The following is a 4,997-nucleotide window of genomic DNA, read 5'->3' on the forward strand; positions in this document are numbered from 1 at the left end:
CATTGTATTTATAATGTGTGTAATTATAACTCCATCCACTAGAGGGTGTGTGTTTTGTTGTCAGAGAAAATGTCTTTCCGTTTTGTCAGGAAAGGAATCCATTTTATCTACTCGCTGGATGACAGGTAAGCTGAGCGATGTTACTGCTGTCTCTGCAATCTTAATCATCTGTTCATTAATGTTAGTCATCTATGATATTTAAGGCCAGTTTAAGTTGTTTTTACTCTGTTTGTATGTTTTGTGGTTGTATTTTGTAATTAATTAAATGTATAAAACCATTCGTTTTGTTTCAGTACTAGATTCGTGAAGTTCACCCGATCAGCATTTTGTTTAGGATTAATAAATTCAATTCGTCGTATTGAGAGGTTCGGAAAGTATGATTGTAATGGGTCATTGCTTCACATGAGTGGTAAAATCTGCATGAATGGTGCGGTGCGTGATATTAAAACTAGTTAAGCTGGGAAAGAAGTCAATACGTGCTCGCGATGATCATGACCAGCGCGTGACCCCGAATTCAGCTTGAAAGTTCAAATAAAAAAACATAGCTAGTATTGGCTAGTATTAAATACACTTATTGGCTAGTATTAAATACAGGTATTGGCTAGTAGTAAATACAGTCGTTTATGTCTTGAGTGAACAAACGGTTGAGAATGTACGTGTATCAGTAATTGTTTGCTTATTTGATCAGTGTACATTATGAGGTTTTAAAATGACAGCTCCAAAACATTTGCAGTTTTCTGTGTCCTTAAAGGGGTACTTCAGCGCTGGGAAGATTAATCTGTATTTAAACTGGATCATTAATGTATTAGAAATGTGAAATTATTTTTGAATTCGGTGCTTTCTTGACTGAGAAAACACAGAAAATTATTTTTTGTGTCATGGTGATGAAATATAACAATTTGCTTTGCTGCCCTATGAGGCCACGCCCAAAGCCACCTACTGAATCGCTGTGACTGGATTACTTTCCTGTGTTCATTTTCACAAAATCAGTTCAGTTAGAGAAGAGACACTACAATTAAAAGCTGAACCTGTCTGTTCATTAAAATGTGAGTTAGCCGCTGATGGAGTGTCAGAAACGCAGCAGGAGTCAATTACATTCATCGTGATGAATGAGCTGAATCATTTGAATATATTCCATGGTTTCTATTGATTGAAAGCTGTATGCTAATCGCTGAAGTAACCCTTTAACAGGTATTTAAAAAAAGTAGCTGCTCTTGATAGAATAAGTTTAGTAGCCTAAATAAGAATCAATGTATATTTATTCCATACATACAGAGAGTATGATTTTATTATTATTAATACATTTTTAGTTGCATACAGTATTTAGATTAACTTAAAGTTAAAGTAATGGTTAAATGTGTTGCTATTGATTGCCATTTATTTAGTTTGTAATTTGGTCGTGATCTAGAAAACTTAAATATATAAATGTATATTATTGTTGGGCAATGAAATTGCTCTTATTGTGGAATAAGATTTATTGTGGTAATATTAATCAGCCTTATTCAGAACACAAATTAAGAGTATTATATTTATTTTAATGCATGTTTATAATCACATCTATTGATTGAATGTGAAGTGTACTTCATAATTTGATATTTAGTTAAATGTAATGGATTTTATGTTGTTTTAATGTTTTCCCTTTTATGTTGCAGAAATCTCTAACCTGATTTAAGGTAAGATGTTATCTTGGTTTTGTTTGTGATGATATTGTAATGATAACATTGTGTTGAATAAGTGAATGTTTAACAATATTTTTAATAAAAAAGCATATTGTTAGGATTTGGGGACGAAATGAGCCCGGTGCTAAATTATGAAAGGCCGCAGTATTGATAAACTCTGATGCTATCGGTTCTGCTGTCAGTACTGGAGCAATGAAGAAAATACACTTAATATTTATAATTATTTGTGTGTTTGTTTTATTGTATATTTACTGTATTTATTGGACCATATGTTTGTACTTTGTTTCTTGTTCTTATATGCATATATAAAACAAAGAATGCATGTAAATGCACTGGTGATAGATGATTTATATTAGTTTTGTTTAAACATTGCTGTTTATTTTGCTATAGATATTTCACATGTTCAGATTTTAAAGCCCCTGCAACCCGTTCCTGACTTGAGAATCGTAGCAGTGTGTAAGTGCTGATCTGAGAAGAACTGCTGCAAGGTGAATATACAGTCTATACCAAAACTACTGTTTTGATCAACTTAGAAATTAAATAAGCTGTTCCTGAAAATATCATGCATTATTGATAATTCTTTTTTATTTTTAGTTCGACTGTTTTACAATCCATGCATTGTGTTTCCAAACTTGAGAATAATACAGTGAAGACAGCAATTATGTGATGAACATGTTTCAACGTGATTCATTTTATGAATCACAACCGCTGTACGTTCGGTCCGATTTGGTGAACTGGTTTGACAGGTTCACTAAAAAGAACTGGTTAAAAAGAACAATTGGTTTGCGAACTGGAAATCACTAGCAAGCTGCAGCACTGTCAGTCCAGAAAGAGGCGGAGAGCTGGGGAAAGATTGCTGAGAAAGTGTTATTGTATCGAGTTTTCGAGAGCGCTGTGAGCGCGAGTTTATTTTGTTTGTATCTGAGAGCTCTGAATATACACAAGTGAATTTTGCAACTTTATTTCTCTCACAAAATGCTTTCACCACAACTCACAACAAAAACGACATCGACATGAATACAGAAAGAGCTTCTGTTGTTTGTCATTCATTATAACGGCAGTTTGGACAAGTGTGCACTGCAGATATACGTGTGATTGACAGATCCAAACATTATAAAGAGTGTTCTCTGATTGCTCTCTGTAGTTGAATCATTTAAATAACAGATTTGTTTCATGCTACTAAAAGAAATGATGTGAAGTTGATGGTTTTAGTCACTGGCATGAGTCACTGATGCATCAAGACGGCCAGCAGCTGGACTGACAGTTTTAAATGATTTAGAAAGAAGTCTGTGTGAACTTGAATGATTAGCTACAGATCAGAAATCACTGATCCCAGATCAGGCATTAATGAACACTGTTACTCACTGTTTGTGGTGGTGCTGTCGAATCCATATGGTAAAGCCTAAGCTGCTGACATCGCGACTGATAAACTGAATCCATTTTCTACTAATTCTCTGGGCGGGCGAAGCAGAGGAAGGGGAGGTAACCTTTCCTGATGACGTCATAACAGGAGAATTCAAGGTCAAATCATCTCTCATTTTATCAAAGGCAGTGAAAGACAGCCAGAAGTCGCTTTACACCGATCAAAATTTCTAGCCACTTGGGGACAATATTCAAGCTAGCGGAACTCATATTAATGTTGAAAAACCTCATAAAATAAATTATTTTTTAAAATTTTATTACATTCAATGATTTTATTATTTATGATGATGTAAATAATAAATAAACATTTAAAGTGTGTATGCTGTTTAAAGTAAACATTGTTAATAAAAAAGATCAAGTGATACCAACTATCTAGGCATAATTATTATTATAAGGAGAAACATATTACATAGAGACATAGCTGAATTTGTACAACATTAGCCTAATATATTTCTGTTTATTTGTTCACGTTAATGGGTTTCTGTGAAGACCTGTGTTTTCTCAAATGAAACGATAAAATCTAATAAAAGACGGTTTTATGCGTTCATGTACTCATAAAGTGACACAGCAGATATTAAAAAGACTGAGTGAGTGTCGTGTGTGTGCGTTCATTACACCCGCTCATTAGCGCCCGTCATGCACATACAGACAGAACATGCAGCAGCGGGAGTAATATGTAAACAGTATTTTTCAATTTAATATTCCTGTACAACAGTATATATTCAGCTACAGTCTGGAGCTCTGCGTTTAGATAAAACATGGAAGCCACTGAAGAACAGAGCTGCAAGTACGCCTAAGTATAAAAATATATCGATACTTTGTTTTAAAGTATCAATAATGTCTCGTGGCCAGAAATGTCACGATAAATCAACATATCAATTTTTTTTTTAGCACCCGTACTGTCTTGTGTTTGTGAATTAATTCATTTGTGTCTTTGTTTTGTTTTTTTGTGTGTGTACAGATGCCGCGCACAAAGCAGTCTCAGCGATCCCAGGCAGCCAGGAAGAGGATGGCGGACCGGATGGCTGCTGATCCTGAAGAGGCTCTGCCACCTCTTAAAAAATTGGCAGAATTATCTGAACGTTGTGTACATCACAACGTGTTAAAAAAACAATCTAAACATGAATCTAAACATGAATCTAAACATGAATCTAAACATGAATCTAAACATGAATCTAAACATGAATCTAAACATGGTCTGAAAAACTTTGAAAAGCCAACGAAAAGTCTTAAAAATCCTCTGACAACTATGATTGACAAGTCATTTTCTGAATTTGTACCTGAAACGTCTGTACCATCCACCTCTACGTCTACAGATAATGAAAACATTACCTTGGAAGATGTTTCTGATTTATTTCCACAAACATCCTATTTAAGAGGGTCTTTCCATCAAGGCCATTACCGGTTTGGCTCCAATAGAAGCAAGCAATGTGCTACAAATAGTTTATGTGCAATCTTGATGTGTAAGGTTAAAAATGTGTTGAGATGGACCCAAAATGATCTGAATGCTGTTCTGATACAAGGAGATAAACTGTACAGTGCCATGAGAGATGCAAGCAAAATTAATGATCCGATACAAGGCTTTATACAAGTTTTGGAGCTTCCTGACACACACATGTTAAATAATTGTAGTTTTTCAATAAACTATGGTGAATCATTTTCAGGTTTGTTTGGTGTTGATTTCTATGACGAAGGTCTGCAAGGCTTTGCCATGTCATTTGATGAAGCTATAACTCGAGCATTCCAGAGGTTTGATGCCTGTTTGGTAAATATTAACCTAAACATATGTGCAGCTGTCAGAGAAGGATCGTGGTATGCAGTGATTGATCCACATTCACGACAATGTGATGGAACATGTACAGCTGATGGTAAAAGTATAGTGGCTTTCTATGCCAA

General features: G+C 34.8%; 1 long non-coding RNA gene across 1 annotated transcript; it reads left to right on the forward strand.

Annotated features, from left to right (window-relative positions):
- The first annotated feature begins 1,205 nt into the window (after positions 1-1,205).
- Positions 1,206-4,760, forward strand: LOC137065336 (uncharacterized). The gene is made up of 3 exons (XR_010901623.1): positions 1,206-1,673; positions 2,070-2,167; positions 4,063-4,760. It is a non-coding gene; the product is annotated as an uncharacterized lncRNA (long non-coding RNA).
- The last annotated feature ends 237 nt before the right edge of the window (positions 4,761-4,997 follow it).

Source organism: Pseudorasbora parva, chromosome 25, assembly GCF_024679245.1.
Source record: "Pseudorasbora parva isolate DD20220531a chromosome 25, ASM2467924v1, whole genome shotgun sequence".
Classification (NCBI taxonomy): Eukaryota; Metazoa; Chordata; class Actinopteri; order Cypriniformes; family Gobionidae; genus Pseudorasbora; species Pseudorasbora parva.